This window comes from Anthonomus grandis, chromosome 24, assembly GCF_022605725.1.
Source record: "Anthonomus grandis grandis chromosome 24, icAntGran1.3, whole genome shotgun sequence".
Classification (NCBI taxonomy): Eukaryota; Metazoa; Arthropoda; class Insecta; order Coleoptera; family Curculionidae; genus Anthonomus; species Anthonomus grandis.
In genome coordinates, this window is record NC_065569.1 from 3,019,482 (window position 1) to 3,039,164 (window position 19,683).

The following is a 19,683-nucleotide window of genomic DNA, read 5'->3' on the forward strand; positions in this document are numbered from 1 at the left end:
TAAAATATATTGATAATTGTAAAATCTGTAAAAACATTTGAAACCAGTTGAAATTATTTATATAGATACACTTATATTAGGAAATAATAATAATATATTTCTTTATTTAGTACTATGAAGTAACATTATATATGAAAACTTATATAAAATAAAATAATATCACTAAAAAAGGCCTATTTAGTAAAAAAAAAAACATCTCCCTGACATTACTACATATAAGTTTACATGCTTAGGTAATCACCTTTCAGTTTCACCTTCTGTTTAAACCTGTTTCATTTGATTTCCTATAGTTTATATTTTATGTGGAAGTTTATTAAATAACTTTATGCACATATAGTAGGGACTCTGTTCAAAGAGTGAAAGCCTCTATATAGGGTAGTTAATATTACATATGCGAGTATTAAACCCATGATCAACAGAAGTAGGAAACTTATATCTATTCTTAAATAAAAACATCACTGCTTTAAATATAAACAAGTTACACAGTTGAAATTCCCTTAGATCTAAAAATACCTTTACAAGATTCTAACTACTGCATCTTAAATATTATTCTAATTACCTTTTTTTGAATGTCAAATATATGTTTTATCTTAGAGTTGGCTGCCCAGAAAATAATGCCCATTCATTTCTATATTTTAGCACTGTACAGAAACAAAAATAAGTTTTATTTAATTTAACTTGTAAATGTTAAATGTGATCTGAAAAGTCTAAAAATTCATCAATATGTACACACACTTTAACCTTGTAATTGTTGAGGTTTACTTTTTTTGGGGTCACTTCCTTGTTTTGTTTTGCTTTAAAAATCAAACGGTTGTTTTTTGCTCATTCAGTATAAACTTGTTTTTACTAAACCAATCTTTGCTTTTTTGAAACAGTAGATCTTCATTCTAGCATAGCTTAGTATGTCTGGAAACGCCACTAATAAATTTGTCATCATCTGCAAATATTCATACTGTTTGAATATTGTCAATAATTTCAAAAAGCAAGTCATTTATGAACACCATTAATTAAATAATCTAAATTTGTGATAATCTAGATTTGCTTGTTAACATTACTTGTTGGACTCTATTGTTGAGATAAGAAGTGAACCATTTTAAGGAATTATTTCCCACCCCATATTACTGTAATTTCTTTATTAATAAATTTCTATCTAATCAATCATATGCCTTAGAAAGATCTAAAAATATTCCCAATGAAAGCTTTTGCCTCTCCAAACTCCTCAAGACTACACAAGTGAACTGAAAAATTGCAGTTTCTGTAGATTTACTCTCAAGATATCAGACATATTGATTATCAGACAAAATATTGCACTCTTTTAAAAAACTGAGAAGCTGATTGCAAACAATTAACAGCTTTGAAAAACTTGGAAGTAGGCTGATCAGTCTACAGTGCCTCCCAGGATAAGTGAATTTATATGTAAAAATGACAAAAAATTTTAGGGTTGAAATTTCACAGTTTGGCATCCAGCCTTGTGTAATTAAAAAATAAAATTTTTGCCTATTTTAATTTTTTTTAAATCAAGCATGGTAAAGTATAGATAGATTATTTATTTATTTAATTATTTATTCTCACTTTTTAATAATAATATTTAAAATAGTGAAAATTATTTTAAAATTATTGCCCCTGGACTATTTCCTTTACCATCGGTAGGAATTTTTTCGGCTCGTGGAATGCATGCCGCTTATTTTATTGGGTTCTTTCTTGCTGCACTTACGAGTTTTTGTTGAACTTTTTAAAATGTAAACATTCTCAATTAAATGTAGCAGCTACTATAAAACATTGTCACTGTCAAAGTTATGTACAAAAAACTTATATCATTATTTTATTGTAAAGTTAGTAATTTAAAAATGTATAAAGTTATTAATAATATCGGAATTTACAGAAAAATGTTAAATTTGGAGCAGAAAATTTTCATTGTGCAATCGTATGGTAGTGGAAATAATATGTCGTTAACCTACGTTTTGAATAGCACCGTTTATTATTTTTTGCTTGGTTAGGCAATAATATTCTCGGACGAATCTACTTTCACGACAAATGGTGCAATTTCATCCCAAAATTGTCGGTTTTGGTCCAATTAAACGCCAAACTTGAGGTAATCCATGGCAAAAGGCAATATTTTAAAAAAGTCAACGTATGGTGCGCCATATCTTACCATTTAGGTATTATTGGACCATAGTTTATTAAAGGATCTCTCAATCAAGAAAAATATCTTCAAATTTTGAAAAGATTTTTTGAAGCATACTTAGAACCTTTACCAGTTGATCAAAGAATAAATCTTTATTTTCAACACGACGGCTGTCCAGCGCACTCCACTATTCAAGTAGCAGAATGGTTGAATACAACTTTTCCGAATCAATGGATTGGAAGACGCGGCCCAATTGGGTGGCCGCCAAGGTCACCTGATTTAACAATTTCTGATTCCGATTTACGGGGTCAAGCAAATTGTTTATTCCGATCCATTAGCAAATGACAAGGAATTACTAAAAACAAAGAATTAGAGATGCTTGTAATTCAATTTCCATTGAACAAGTTAGAAATTCATTTAAAAAAGTTTAGGAAAGGTATTGGAAAATATTTCGATAATTCGATTGAAAAATTTTTTGAGATAGCTGCATTGAATAAATTTAAAATAAGTAAATAAAATAAATTTTCTTGTTAAATTAGATGTACTATATACATTTTATTACAAACATATTTTTGGGGATGGTTTGTAACTCTTAGATCAGTGATTTAACTATTAGATAAATAAATTAGTTAGTTTTTCTCTAATAATTAAATATGAATAAAAAAATTAATCGGTACACAAAAGTAAAACTCAAAGTAGGCTTATGGTTGTGAAATTCGGTATTCGGGCATAATTTTGGGTTCTAAACAACTTTTTGTTATAAACTTTTTTATATCTTGCCTAGGAATACTACTTTACCTACTCATAAAATTTAAAACAAGCTCGCATCAAGACATGCTTGATTTAAAAAAAATAAAAATATGCTAAATTTTATTTTTTAATCAAGCAGGGCTGGATGCCAGCCAAATGGTTAAATTTCAACTACGAATTTTTTTGTAATTTTTACGTATAAATTCGCTTATTTTGAGACACACTGTATAGTTGTCAAATGCATTAGGATGCGGGCCATGCTTTAATGAAATGTGCAACATGTGGCAGAAAACTTCAGATGTTGTTGGAAATGCATATTTTGATAATACTCCCTGATATATCATTCGGATCATTTTGGTAGCTCAATTTATCTTTTACTTTTTTAGGAATACTTAAAAGTTCGTTTGGGCTTTATAGGCCTTAACAAGAAGCTTCTATAGTTAGCTGCTATGTTTATGTGCCTTTTATCAACAGGTCATCTCACTCTGTTTTTACAATTTTGTATCTATTTGCATACATCGAAAAAAGTCATCAAATAAACATCTAATTGATACTTTACTTCCCTATTATATTTATAGAGATCTTTTTTATTTTTCTTACATATTAGTTTTTTTGGAAAACTTGGATTATAAATTGGTTCAAATATATTTGTAAAAGCACCCCATTAGCTATTTACATCACAATCATTCTGACCAAAAACGTCAGCCCAGTTCTCTTCTTTTAGCTATTGAATAAAAAAGGTTTGTTTGAGGAAAAAATCTTTTATATTGTTTTCGGTATATATACTGGTTTTTATTTTCCAAGAATATTTTTTGCCCTTTATGATTTGAAATGTGAGTTTGCAGTCATGCGTAGCACACAAGTCACAATCAATATTGGTAAATATATTTAACCTAGTCTTTTTTTCTGTAATTGTTGGATAGAAATTAAATGAGTTCTTGTTTATTTCTATTAGGTTTTAAAAGTTCAATATTAAAGTCACCTGCTATAAATGCCTACTTTTGACTAGCTGTCAAACACAAAAGTAACTTTTTTATCATCTTTTGAAATCAAATATTCCTTGTCTTAATTGATAATTTTTTCAGAATTTGATGAAGTATTACCCTATTTTGGTACACTAATATCAGTAGTTTAAACTCTGGTATAGTATTTTTCATTCATTTTACAACCCCACAACAGGCCGAATCAAACAGCCCTAATAAAAGATTAAATTCAACTTTAATTGAACATATTAGACTTCAAAGAAAAAAATTAAAATGAAGACATTGTATGTATAATGCCATATGCATTTATTGCTTCTAATACTATACATTCCAGTACAAATTTTACATCCTTTAAACTAATCTACTTATGGATACATAAGATCCCATGAAATTAATGGCTGCTCATATTTATCTGGAATATATAAATTTGTATTGAATTAAAACCGAGGCATTATACCAACAAATTTAAAATGTTACTATTAAGTTAAAAGAACAAATTATTGAAAAACAACAAAAATCGAAAATCTGGAAATCTACAATGAGAATATCAAGTATATAAGAAACAAAACAAAAGGCTTGGTAAACTTAAATCAAGATCCTCTTTATGAACACAGATATTAGAAGATAATAAAATTTCAGAGATTCAAAATCAAAATGAATATATGAACAATAAAAAAGAAATAATTCATGTAAATGAAGCTAAAATAATACCACTTGTTGCAGATTGATGATCGACATTATCTATACCAATGGGAATGGAGTAAAATTCCATGATCTAAATAATAATCCTGGAATACTACCGTACAAATTAGGTAAGATTTTACTCTTATTATAAAAGAATTTTATACTTTCAAAAATTATGCGAAAATCTTTATTAACGCTTTATATACTGATTTTATTTATATGAGAGAATGTGAAAACACCTTGTTACCAAGCGTTATTTGCTTATGAAAAACGAATTGAACATAGTATTAGACAAATAAACCCAAATATACATTTTGAAAAACAAAAACGAGATATTTTAAAACCTCTTGGCTCCTTAATAAAAGTAATTGCTGGAAATATTAATCCAAATGATGCGATCAAATGTTTCTGCAAATCAATATATTCTAAAAAGTCGCATATCACAATTAAAAACGACAATTAATCAAGTATCACTCAATCAATCAAATGGTTTTCAATATCTTGAACTACATTTTATAATTCATCAAACATCAATTAAATCATCAATTAAATCATTTATAATATAATTGAAAAAAACAAGTAGCTATATCTTTTGCTAAGTTAAACCCATTACATAATTCAATAATTGATCTAACTGGATTAATAAAACAAATAAATATGGTAAAAAATCGATTAACAATTGATAGTTTGCCAATACCAGTTAATATCTAAAACATTTTAAATTTTTAGAATATTGAAATTAAATTTAATTTGACCCAAATGGTGCCATTATTACCATTGGTCGAATCAGATATACAGGGTGTCCGCTAATTAATGGTGCATGGAAAAACCACAGACTCCTGATGTAAAAATATTACGATTTAACTATATTTACCTATATCCAAAAGTTGATATTAACTGAGATACAGGGTGTTAAACTAAAAAACTTTTTTTTTGTTTTTCCCCAATAACTTTAACAAAAGTTAACTTTTTTTCACAAAAACTTGTAGTTAGGGGTTTTTTAGGTCGAGAAATTCATTTTTTTAGCATATTGAGTGTACAATGTAGGGGGCGCTGTCTGCGACATCTTTTTCTCTTTCATAAGGTCATAACTTTTTTGTGCTTAACTGTATTTAAGTTTTTATTGAAAATAATACTTTTTTTATATTTTTTACGTAAAAAAGGTATACTACTTTCGGGTCGCTCAGAGTCGCCGTTTTCGAGATATCTGCCTTCAAATTATTTAGTACAGCAGCTCAAGCAAGCAATAATGTCTTGTTACTCTTTACCAATCATTTTTTACATCATAAATAATGTTTTAGTATAAGTCATTGAGAATAATGCAGACAAAAATTGGGTTATTTAATTAACTTTATTTAAAATAACTATGACACTAGAAAATCTATTGAACGAAAATAACATTAACGAAAACAAAGTTAACTATACGACTGATAACTTTTCCATTTTGAAACTATGACTGACTGTAAATTGATCTGCTTTTGACAAAAACTGTTCAAAATGTCTACCATTCACTTCAATACATTTAACAGTTCTTTTGCTGAAAGATCTCCTAATTTAAAAAAAAAAATTGTTCGTTTCGTAGCTTTTGTGCAGCATATAAAATTCTCTGCCATAGTTCTTTTCTGGAATTCACTATTTCTTCGTAAACGAGCCACTTCATATAGCCCCATATAGCCCCATACACAAAAATCCAGCGGGTTAAAATCGGGACTTCGCGCAGGCGATGGCCTCTGGCTCCCACGACCTATCCAGCGATTAGGAAAACGGTTGTTCAGGTACTCTCTGACAGCTCTAGAGAAGTGTGCTGGCGCTCCGTCTTGCATGAAATACATATGTTACCTTATGTCCAGCGGAATATCATCGAGAAAATCTGGTAAATGTGTTTCTATGAACTCAAGGTGGAGTTCCCCGTTTAAATTGGGCGGTAGTTCGAAAGGGCCCAATAAATGATTATCGATTATACCACACCATACATTAATTTTGAATTCATGTTGGAAATGACGCTCGTGTACTGAATGTGGATTTTGTAATGCCCATGTGTGTTTATTTCTAAAATTGAAAATGCCTCTACGTGTAAACGTTGCTTCATCAGTAAATAGTATCTTATTCAGAAACATGGGGTCGGCATTTATTTGGGCACGGCAAAAACGGGCAAATTCTATCCTGGGCGCAAAATCATTTTCTAATAAATTTTGCACAGGAGTGAAATGATACGGATAAAGACCCTCTTCGTGAAATATTTTACAAATGGATGACTTGCCTACTCCAGTTGCCGCAGCAGCATGTCTTGCACTTATTTCCGAATTTTCAGCCACGCGGACCAGAATTTCTTCTTCTTGTTCTGGAGTTATAACCTTCGGGCGCCCTGCGGAATTCCATTTAGGACGAAATGTACCTATTTCTCCTAATCGATCGTAAAGATGTTTGAAGATCTTGAAATCAGGTTGTCTTCGATTTTGATAGAGTTCTGAATATCGTCTATAGGCTTCGCGTCCATTAAAATTTGCCTGCGCTCATACACACAACATATCCCTCATTTCGGCATTTGAAAAAAGATTGTGCCTCGGCATTGTTTCTCAACTTACGAAAAATTTAAAAATTCAACAAAACAGTAAACTGGATGCAAAATCACAGAAAACACTAATTAAATATTTTCTGACAATTTTAAACTAATCAACAAACAACAACAACATGGCGGTTTCCTAACAACTGCGTCTCTAAAGTTCATTTGCTTTCTCATAGCTTACTTTAAAAAAACGAATTATTTCCTGATTATATTAATTATTCAGCCGGGGTCGAGTGCATGGTGCACTAAATAATTTAAATACAAATATCTCCAAAACGGTAACTCTGAGCGACTTCAACTTTGTATACCTTTTTTACGTAAAAAATATGAGAAAAGCATTATTTTCAATAAAAACTTAAATACAGTTAAGCACAAAAAAGTTATGACCTTATGAAAGAGAAAAAGATGTCGCAGACAGCGCCCCCTACATTGTACACTCAATTTGCTAAAAAAATGAATTTCTCGACCTAAAAAACCACTTAACTACAAATTTTTGTGAAAAAAAGTTAACTTTTGTTAAAGTTATTGGGGAAAAACAAAAAAAAAGTTTTTTAGTTTAACACCCTGTATCTTAGTTAATATCAAATTTTGGATATAGGTAAATATAGTTACAGTAATATCGTAATATTTTTACATCAGGAGTCTGTGGTTTTTCCATGTACCATTAATTAGCGGACACCCTGTCTACATCACTAGTATCAATTATACGTATTCTTGATTGCCAAAATCCATTTTTCTTAAACCTACCTCAAAAACCATTAATATATACTTTGAGAGTTTTTTTTAAAATTCATTTATTGACCTTGTGCTGAGCACATTTAGTCACGAAAAGCCTCTATATAATTTTTTTAGTATTTAAAGTAAATCGGACATCACAAACGACCATGCCAAGTCTGGGACTCGAACCCAGGGCCACACGACTGCTAGGCACCGCGCTGCCGGGGCCGGCTACTTTGAGAGTAATAAACAAATTTTTCAGAATAAAACAAGATCCCTGACAAAAAAATTAAAGAAAAAAAGCAACTTGGCAACGTAGAATACCTCTATATTTACAATGCACGTATCCGATATTGCCACTTTGTGTTGTTTTTGTAGATATTTTTTTCGTATTTGTGAAGCTAGCGCCCAATCGATATCCAATAACCAAAATTTAGAACGCAGCGTATGTCGTTTCCAGCAACCTATTTATAGTCTGCGCCCGCTGTTCTTTAATCGATATAGTGTCCGTATCTCCTGAAATGCCCAAGGAATTTTAATATTTTTTTGTCCAGATTTTAATAATTAATAACTAAATCGATTTATAGTGGTTATAAACCTCTACAAACTAAAGTTTTTTTGTGAAAATTACTTTAATTACTTTACTTTAAAAAGTTGAAGTTAAATGTTAAAGAAATGAAAAAAGCTCTTAAAGGATTTGAAATAATCTTTTTTCTATAATAAATATCTGAATCATTGAGATGGTTGCAAACCTCTACAAACGAAAGTTTTTGGGTAAAAAATTATTCAATTGTTAGATGTTAAAAAATATAAAGTGCTGTGTAACTCCTTACGGCTATAAGGCAAAGTTTTCTAAATCCATATCCTTTGGTAGTTATAGCCGTTTATAACATCTAACTCAATAACTCTTTCGTTTTTAGAGGTTTGCAACCAGCTCAAATCCGTTTAGATATTTATATATTATAAAAAAAAGTTCAAGTTTAATTCAAATCCTTTGGAAGTTAACCTTTTAATTAATTTTTATAAAAAAAAACCTTAGTTTGTCGCGGTTTATACCCACTATAAACCGATTAAGTTATCCATTGTTAAAATCTAGACATAAAATTATTAAAATTCTTTTGGAATTCCAGGAGATACGGGGAGCATATTTTGAAACACAGGACGCTAGGGGCATATGGGATAAAAGTGCCGTGTGATTGGTTAGATTAACGTGGCGGGCGGTTTGAATTATAGTTCATTAATTTACGTGGATTTTTTGTGATTATTAAATTTTATAGATAAATATTTATATATTTTTTTCTGAAATATTTAGGGGAGAGCAATTACATGTATTTTAAACATGCTTAAATTTGTTAATTCGCAAATAAAATAAAACAGATGGTTTTTTTTATAGTGTTTGTTTATGGATATGCAAAAATAATTTACTTATTAAAATAGTAAACTGCATAAACTTTATTGGAACCACTTGTAACGAATATATGTGTTACATAACTACAGATTAAAAATAAAAATTTAATAAAAAATCTAAACAATATTTGTTATTACTTTTGTACATATTATGTATTTAATGCGCGGGACCATGAATAATTAATTGCGTTTCGTTGATTTAAAGATATATTTAAACTTTTGTTATGTTTTCGTTTTCCACTACTTTTACCACTACCTTTGACAGCACTTTGGCTACTACGTTTGCCACAAGGTGGTCTTCCTGAAGGGATTCTTGAACTTCCACGAGTGGCTCCAGGCCGTCTTCTTTACTTAAGCTGCGGCGCAGTTTTTATTCTTTTTAGTTTATTTGCAAGTCTTTTTAATGCTTTTAAAGGTATTTCCTTAAGCATTTTATCAAATTTTTTACATTCTTCTTTAATTTCTTCAATTACATCTTCCTTTTTGTTGTCTTCTTCCAACGTGTCATCAATCTCCATTCTTGTCTCGTCAAATAATGAAGATGGTGCATCGATTCTAGTTTCCAGATGGTTTTCTTGATAACCACAATCTTGTATATTATCTGCATTTTCTGAAAACTCATTTAGGGCCAAAAACCATTTGGATTCGGGGCATTTCTCGCCAAGAGCTAGCTGCCCAAGTGATGCTCTTTCTTGAAAATTAATAGCAGGGGCATTCAAAAATGGAATATTTAAATTTTTATGTAGGTAAGCTTGGTGCTTATAAAATGACCCATTTATGCCTGCAAGACAACTGCATACACCAATTGGCACGTCAATATTGTATTTTAAAAAGATATTAGAACTACTACTAATTTGATACAATCCATCTCCCAAAGTTACAATATCTTCCGGTTTAAAATCATTTACTTTTGAACATAGCTTTAAGTAATTATTTTTTATTTCGTTTCTTCTTCCATGGGCAAAATCTAATAACTTGCATTTAAAATACTCCTCCCAGACAAAAGCAGTGAAATCAACTAATGCCACACAATTGTAACCTTTTGTACGATGAAGAATAATGTCCTTAAGTTTTCTGATGGTTACTTCTGCGTAATTGTTTGTATTATTCCCTCTTATGACCAAATGTTTCCTGTGAAGATACAACCACTCTTGTCCTCTAGAAAAATAAATTTCAAATCTTGCCCAAAAATTTGGACAATCCTCCGCTTCTTGCTGCAGCTTTAACATGTGTTCATTTAGATCTTCATTACTTTCAGAATACATAATCTAAAAAAAAAAGCAACACTATATCAATGTGCATTCCATTTATATTTCGGACTTTTTATAATGTTTCTTAATATACTTAATGCTTTTTATTGCCATTTATGCCTAATATATTTAAATATACGTAAACAATTAATAGAATTATAGAAATATGTAAATTTCTTATTAACAATAAATAAAATTAAGTAATTAAGTAAAGTTAAAAATAAATAAAAATAGTTAAAAAATGAGCACTATATCGTAAGCATTACAAAATTAATGTATTAACATAATTTATTTACATTATGTAATAATCTTAAATTATACCTTACGAAACGAATGCATTAAGATTTGACGCTTTTCCATGGAAATCTTATTTTTGTTTTCACAAAGCCATCGCCATTCTTTTTGAAGCACGTGAAAAAACACAGTAGCTGAGTAGAATTTGGAAATGTATTTTTAAGAGCTGTCTTTTCAGCTTTGGAGTCGTCTGTCATAAAGCATATAGGCTCTTGAAAAATGTTTGGATTACATTAGTAATATTTTAAAATTATTAACCAATACCTAGAAGAAACAACATAAAACCATAACCACCAATATAATAATTAATTAAAAAAAACTAATACACCAAAATATTAAACCATAACCCCATATGAATAAATCAACATACAATGTACTTACAAAAGATTCATTTGTGTTGTTTTTTTTAGTGGAAATAATTAGCTAAAAATAAATATATGTTTATAATATTATCATTATCACATAGTGTATTTAAAAATATTCTATTTAAATACAATTACATTTTGCCTAGTTTCTAATTATTCTTTTAGAGTATTATGGGTGGTACAGCCATTCATAAAAAAGGTGTACATACATGTGTTAAGAGAGATTCCCTGCCTATATTATTTTATCATTATTATGGACAATTTACATTTAAATTTGATTTAATTCAGTAAGCGTAAAATAAAATGTATGTAGGTATATCTTTGTAGTTTTTAATTTTAAAAGGTTAAAATGTCATAGAAACCAAATTAAAAAATTTAAAATACTATTAGAAATAGTTAAATTACTATTTAATAATTTACTTACAAAATTCCCTCCAAAAGAGTTTGGAAATGTCTGCTTTAGCAATCCATAGGCTTGTTCATAACTTTCAGTAGTTTGCCCATCATGCAAAAGTATCGCAATGGGAATGGCACCAGCTTTTGTAGCTGTTAGTAACACAGTAACTGTGGTCTCGCTGGTGTCGCAACTTGATGTACTGTCACAAAATATCAGTTCTTTGGAGGACTGCAGTTCCTGTGCTCTTTTCTTAGTTGGCGTAACTACCAATACTGGCCATGGGTCTGTTGCAATTTCAATATTTATTCCTGTAAAAAATAAAAATATTTTAAATAATAATTTTGTTAAAAACAAATCAGCTTAAATTTACAAAGAAATGCAGTAAATAATGTAGGTAAATGAAAAGATTTAAAAAAATAATGGGTGTTTTTACATACATAGTTAGGTACTTGATTGTAAAAAGAAAACCACAAAAATTGACACGTACACATAAAAGTGGGCATTTAAAAATGTTTAATTACCTGATTGATGATAAAACTTTTTTTTTCTTGAAGTTTTGGTATTGGCTCAAATACCTGTTTTTTATGAAGGTACTAAAGTGCATTTTTAGTAGGATTTAGAGAGGCATCTGCCATTTTTTTCCAACCTTTTTCATCCAATAATAACAAACTTTCATGGTATCTTCTTGCTTCGGCAGGGCTCATTCCATTCTCAAAATATCCTTCAAACATCTTTTTAGTCTAAAATTTAAAAGAACCAGCTTGAATAACGAAAAGAAAAACAACTATTTATGGGTTATACATAATTATATTAAACTTTGCTGCCTACCTCTTCAGAAAGTTAATAAATTTCAAACTACCACTTCTGCCAAGATTATGGTTATGATTTAAGTTAAAATTTATAATACCACATAAAGGAATATCTAACTTTAGGTATTCATCATTTCTTTTTGTTTTAGTTGTAATTTTTTAAATTTTAACATCTATTGTTGCAACACATCCTGTATTCATTTCAGTCTTGGTACAACTTCTTTTCTTATTTATTGAACTATGTTGGCACACATAATATTTATGATACACAACTCTAAGGAAAACCCCAAATAAAAACTTATTTTATAATAAAAATAGTTAAATGTTCGTTAAATCGCTATAACGAACATTTACCTAAAAATTGTTAAAATCCCTACCTTTGCGGATCTTTTAACTCCCCATTTCGAATCCGGTTTATCCCTGAATACAATTTGTATGCTGATAGATATTTATCAGCATCTTGTGGAGTGGTTAAGTTAATACGCATAATTATTTCCTTCTTTTCTTCATTTTCAGCTTGTACACGACATTCATAGCCATTTTTCTCACTAAATTTTAATTTATCCATCTCAAAGACAACCCAACAACAACGAAACGATCAAACGACTAGCAATAATAATCAAATAATCAAACGAATAACGATCAAACTTCCATCAAACGCCAAAATCAACAATCATTGAATTTGAGGTTAGATTATGTCTTCTTCTTCTTCTTCTTCTAGAATATTTAAAACGAACGCAACGCCCATAAGTCACCTGACCAATGATAAAGCACTTGTTTTAACCGTATGCTCCTGACGTCCTGTGTTTCCAAATATGCATACGGGGATTATATTGATTAAATTATGGGCGCCGACTATAAATATGTTGCTAGCAACCTTCATTTTTGCACACATTAATTTTGCGGCATTTCGGGTTCGAATAAGCAATAAATTTGCTAGATTTTAATAATATACTTACTTAATATTCTCACCAACCCAAACAATTAACTTATTATAAACTTACAAGAAAGGGACGTCGGAGAAAAAGAGCTCACAAACAAGACAGGGAATCCTACCCCCAAAGCCAGCATGGACTTTTCATCCATCCAGGCGGAGGAGCTGCTAAGGTCACCAGCCGCCAGCAACTCAGAAGCTGAAGTAAGCGAAAACTCCTCGACCAGGGCAGAACCGAAAGGTTTTGACCAGGCGGGGAGAACGCTACCGAAGCCGAAAAATTGCTGCGACTCATGAAAAAAAAGAAGCAGGCAAAGAACCGCAACCGCACAAAGAGGCGGAAAGAGGAAAAACAGAGGAAGAAGGAGGAGCGAGAAGCCAACCAGGAGGGATCAACAGTTCGTCCAGGACCAGCTTCTGCTTCTACAAATCCTCTTGTAGGAGGCAACTCTAAGGGCACCACCAAAGCCTCGAACAGCATGCAACACCCGAGGAGTCGCCAGCTAGTAAAAGGGCGTGGACCAAGGACAAAAGATGTAAGGCGAGAGGTAGATAAGCTGAAGCCAATCATCCTGCCCACGGCACCCGCCGCTGTCAGGGAAGGGGACACCCAGCACCGGCGCCTCTAGCAAAAAGAGGCAAATCAAAAAGGACACCCCACCCGACCGCCAACATAAGAAGCCTAGGCAACGGGCAGGTCCATCCCTCAAAAAGATGTGCAGACGGGCGCGTCTCCTCTTCTAAGGAGAGATACCCAGTCAGGGCATCCACGAGGGACAAATGACCAACCCAGTTCCGGCTCCTATAGCGGGGCAGTCAACAGGGCAAATCAGGTCGTTTTTAGGTCAGACAGAGAAGGTGGAATGGTGACCAAAGAGGAGGCGGACCGCCTCAGGCTCCATCTCATCTCTGAAATGAGGAGGACCAAGACTGAGCTCCACTCTCGAAACTCCGGACTCACAGAGACGAGCTGGTTTCTGGTCACCACGGAGGACGAACAGAGACTGGCTTTTGAGCTCCTGTCAACCACTGACCAAGGGGGTCACACCTTCACCGCGGTGATGTCATCCGACGCCCCATGGCCAGTGAGGATAGTCTTCACTCTGAGGACACTGGAGCGGCCAGACTTAGAGTATGTCAGGGAAATCCTTGACATACAGAATAGGGCCTTAAGCGTCCCCAGCTGGCAACACCTGACGACGGAAGGCTAGTCTGGAAGGTTTACCCTTCATCCATGGTGAGCAGGGAGGTTGCTGCTCGACTCGAGGAGGCCAGGTGGACACTCTTCCTTCACGTAAGCTCCAAGGATGCTACGGCAGCTCTGCTGGAGTACACGGTAAGTGGCACAAAATATAAGTTAATAATATGCAGTTTATATCTTGGACAACTTCCCCCGACGGAAGATCTAAAAAGGGTAATAAAATACAGTAGGGATAGTGCTTTTCCATTAATCGTGGGGTGACGCAAACGCGCACAACATTGTATGGGGAAGTACGGATACCAACGCGAGGGGTACGACATTATTAGAATATGTAGTAGCGGAAAACCTTGAGGTAACAAACGTAAATGCGGAACCGACTTTTGTCAATAGAGTTAGACAAGAGGTTATCGACATAACGCTGGTAACACGGACATAACACTGCGGAAAGGGTTGAAAACTGGAGGGTATCACAGGACGTAACAATGTCCGATCATAGATAAGGAGGAACAGCCCCTCAAGAGAAACCCGAGGGCTACCGACAGGACCAAATTTAAAGAGGGTCTTGTTCAGTAGGGTGGGTCACTTTTTGCACAAAAACAAGTTACAAAAGAAAAAAAAAAGTTAATTTAACTTTTATCTTTAGCACGCGCATGAATTTTGAAATTTTGATAAAAAAGACAAAATAGTTTCAGGGCATGACGATAGTGAATCCAGAATTATAATAAGTTTTATAAACATTAGGAATTTAATGGTAGAAACATATCGTTAATGCTAAATATAAAAAAAACACACAAAATTACAACTAAAGTCTTGTTAATAACATGCCATTATGCATGAAAATCTTGCTTACTTTCAAATTTGGGCATTGTTTTCCTAGATGAGAGTTTAGCATGAATCAGGCCTACCCTTGACTTCTTGTCACACAGAGACATTGATGCTTCTGTCACTAATTTGACCGTCCGCTTTACCGCTTGTGTGTGACATGGTAGTCTAATGAAAATTAAATCTTCGTCACCATTTGATGCAACAATTTTTTTTAAGTCATCATTTGAGAAGCTTCGGAGGATTGGAGGATCACAGTTGTTATTTTCTTGCCAGTCTATTACATCAATATAAGACGAAGCATTAAAATTTACTGCCGGTACTTCAAATATACGTAGTTGCCTTCTTAGTGCCAATGAATCTCGTGCCTTTAATATTCTTCTGGCAGCTAATTCCCTAATATTCTTTTGCTCATGTGTTAACATGGCTAAGAGTAAATTCTCTGGATGGAAAAAATATGCATTTCGTTGAATGACTGGATCTATTACGTCTCTTAGCTCTTTTGATAGATATCGAGAATTTTGTATCAATTTCCATAAATTGCGGCACCCATCTTTACAAGAAGGATGTGTTTTTATCTGAAACCATACAGGGGCATATACTTTGACGATAAATTTCGCTAGGTGACTTAAGACCACTAGGTGGATGTATTGTAGCAACATAAAGTTTAAATATTCTATTAGTACAGTCAATCTGTAATTTTCTTTCTTAAAACTATCCAAGTCGCTAATTTTTTGAGGGTCGATTCTATTTCCGAAGAAAAGCTTAAGTCCTCGGAATTGAGAGTCTCATCCCCCCCCCCCCTATTTTTTTTGGGAAACTCAAAAAGTTTTTCAACTCGATTTTCCAGCTAAACAGCGAGTCATACAGAAAAACTTATTGAACATAAAATGTAGAGCTTTTTATGCTCTACAATTCATCTCATGGGCCCAAAGCTGTAGAACCAAAATTACGGCGCCATCTGCATGGCTTTTTTCAATTTGTCAAGAAGGGTAAAGGAAATTTTGTTCAGGTTCTACTTTAATTTCATGATGCGCAAACGTTAGGCGACGAAACACAGCTTTCGCCAAACATCTGAGGCAGGCTACATACACGAAAGTAAACATTTCGTTATTAAATGCATTATATCTCAAAAATGGTAAATCGAAAAAAAAAAGTAAAACATGCATTTTGTAGGTATTTTTGTCCTCTACATTTTTGCAATCCTTGCGATGGTAAAAAAAAATTGTTTCTCAGTGAAAAGATGAAAAAAATCATTTTTGGTGACTTTGGCGCCCTCTAACTTTTTGAATTTTGGTTCTACAGCTTTGGGCCCATGAGATGAATTGTAGAGCACAAAAAGCTCTACATTTTATGTTCAATAAGTTTTTCTGCATGACTCACTGTTTAGCCGCAAAATCGGTTTGAAAAACTTTTTGAGTTTTCGAAAAAGGGGGGGGGGGGTTGACTCTCAATTCCGAGGACTTAAGCTTTTCTTCGGGAATACAATCGACCCTCAAAAAATTAGCGACTTGGATAGTTTTTAAAAGTTCTGGTCTTTTTTAATTACGGATTGACTGTACTATATTGGCTGTAGTCAACCAGCGAGCATGGGAATTTTTTCCTGGCGATTTATGGGCTAAGTCGGTGGGGCAGTTTCCAGTTATTACGGCTGTGGTTATCGCGTACAAATACTTTTGGTCCATGCTTAAATCTTCTGTTTTAATTACTGGTAGCTGACTTGGTATTATTTCGTACTCAATAACGGGTTTTATTTCACATTTTTCCAACTGTTTTCCAATAGGACCATTATACGAATGTGGACCAGTTGTTTTACCATCTCAGCTTGTTGAACAAATGCCTCAGAGGCAACTCATTTAAGTGAAGCATGCAAATTATCCATTGTAGTGGTCGCTGAAGCTTCTTCTCAAACAGTCTAATTACACCTGCGTTCTTTCCAGTATTAGTTGCTGTCCCATCGCAACCGGCTATTGGTAGACCAATTCGTCAGAACAAATACGTTTTGATTGTAGAAGTGCACTAATAGACCTTTCAATACTTCTGGCAGTACCATGTAATGGTGTAGTATAACCTACATACAAAGAACCGGGTTCTTTCAGGACAGAAATGTGTTCTTCAACTACCACCTTTCTGTATTTTTTGCCTGCTTTTACCATGACTTTTAAAGTTTTGTCCTTGCGCCCATCAAAGTACAACGCGGGAAGCTGCAAATTGGTTTGTTCTTGCAAAAGCGTATCCCGTAATTTTTGTCTTTCCCTTCTTAATTTAGATTTATCTATTACCTCTACATCAGAAGATATGTCATGTAATACCGCCGAAGCAATTGCAGCCGCCGCTCTATCAGAAACACCATAACGGTCAGCGGTTTTCGATAGCGTCAGAAAACGTTTACGTTTCACAGATTCCTTTTTGGAGGTTTGTGAAGTGGATGGCAAATCTTCTACGTTGTGTTTTACGGGCGATACATAACGTTCCTCAAAATCCGTAAAAGCAGAGGCAGACACTTCTTTTTGTGGTTGACCACAACTAGAAATGAGTTTATTAAAAGGCGTTAAACTCTTACGTTTTCTCTCCAATTTTTTTTTCAGTTCTAAAGTGCGCACAAGATCTACTCCACCGATAAGCATTTTTCTTTCGCCCCTCTGGTCAAGCAAAAATGCGTGTTCTTCTTTGGGTACCTTCGACTCACGCGAGCATTTACAGAGATGAAGAAGATCCTTACATTTACAGGAACAAATATCAAACAAAACTTCACTTTGGCGCAAAAACAAGGCTTTCTTTTCTTCTGTCAACCTTTTTAGAGATTTAATGTGATTTTTTCACTTTCCGTGATACGTTTTTAAAAATCTGAATAGTTCGTGTGTGTGAGACCATAGGAATAGATGATTTTTGCCAAATATCTTTAATTTTTGGAGCCACTATGTCTGCGATTTGAGAAAAAGACGGTTCTTTGTTACTTCCTTGTTGAATTTTAAGTTGTATTCTCGTCCATTCGTAAGACTTCATTACATCTTGGAAAGTTGGTAACACATTTTCTTTTAGTTCACCAATAGTTCCAAATATGGGACACTTGTACTTTATTCTTTTACTTTCCATACTATTTGGTAAGAAAATTGGTAAGCGCGAAGTAAAGCTCTGATAAACAAAACAGATAACCACGACCGTACGCGTTCAGAGATTAATTCACACTAAATGTAGCATTATAGTGACCGCGGCGCGATTGGCTGCAGTGACTAAACAGCATGCATTGCGTATTAAAAATAGATTCAAGGTCATGAAAGGTCTGTAAAAGAATAAAATAAATTAACTGTAAAGCAAACGTCTTAAATTAGAATATAGGAAGACTTGCAGTGTCTTGCAAGGTATTACCTTATTTTACAAATTTGACGATAATGCGGCGGCCTTGCGCGGGCTCTTAGAGTTTAAATATTTCAATAATATTTTAAATGGTTGCTCTTGAAATGATAATACAACATAATTTTGCTATTAGGAAATAAACAAAAAAAAATTTTTTTGACCCACCCTATTGTTCAGTCCATGGGTACTCTAGGTGGAGACATATCCTCCAGAGAGGAACTAGATACAGAGGTAGTACGGCTAAACAGTATACTCATCAGTTCTTACCAGGCCACATGCCCTCCCAGGAGAGTTGGCAACAAGAGATTGCCCTGGCGGAATGACATTTTGGACCGTCTCAAAAAAGACGTAAGAAGGTCGCACCACCGCGCTCTCATGGGGGGATTTCAAGAGAACTGGGATTTACACTTAACAGCTAGAAGGAAATTCAAAAACGAACTCCGACGATGCAAAAGAGACTGCTGGCGCAAGTTCTGTGGAGAGATGGAATTTCTCTCAGACACAGTATTGTCTTGATAATAAATTGTCTTCTGAAGCTACTGGGCTCTGACAGGAAAACCGAGATAGGATGCCTGAAGAAAGGTGAACTATTATGGACCTCAAACAAAGAAGAGACCATCAAGCTTCTCCTTAAAACTCACTTTCCTGGAGAAGGAAACGCTGCACCTTGGGGCGAGGAACCAGATCCGGAGCCGGTCTGGAACCTCGCCAAAAACATAGTAACAAATGAAGCCATAGCTTGGGCAGTGGGTGGGTTTAGTCCATATAAGGCTGCGGGACCTGATGGAATCATAGCCATGATGTTGCAAGTAGGCCTCGAAACCACAACGCCTTACTTAAAGAGAGTTTTTGAGGCCAGCATTGTAATGGAGTATGTTCCACTAACATGGAGGGCGGCAAATGTGGTCTTTATTTAAAAACCGGGCAAGAAAGACTACCGTCAACCAAAGTCCTTTAGGGCAATAAGCCTGACTTCATTTCTACTAAAGACTATAGAGACAGGTATATAACAGAGGAGATTT

At 33.5% G+C, this 19,683-nt stretch overlaps 1 long non-coding RNA gene and 1 pseudogene across 1 annotated transcript in view; one reads left to right on the forward strand and one right to left on the reverse strand.

Annotated features, from left to right (window-relative positions):
* LOC126749309 (uncharacterized) overlaps window positions 1-19,683 on the forward strand; it is a 31,977-nt gene that overhangs the window by 1,867 nt on the left and 10,427 nt on the right. Inside the window, exons 2-3 of the long non-coding RNA XR_007665003.1 lie at window positions 4,582-4,670; window positions 13,355-14,617. This is a non-coding gene — a long non-coding RNA (uncharacterized LOC126749309). The remainder of the gene's footprint in view (window positions 1-4,581; window positions 4,671-13,354; window positions 14,618-19,683) is intronic.
* On the reverse strand, window positions 6,298-7,127 carry LOC126749307 (uncharacterized; annotated as a pseudogene).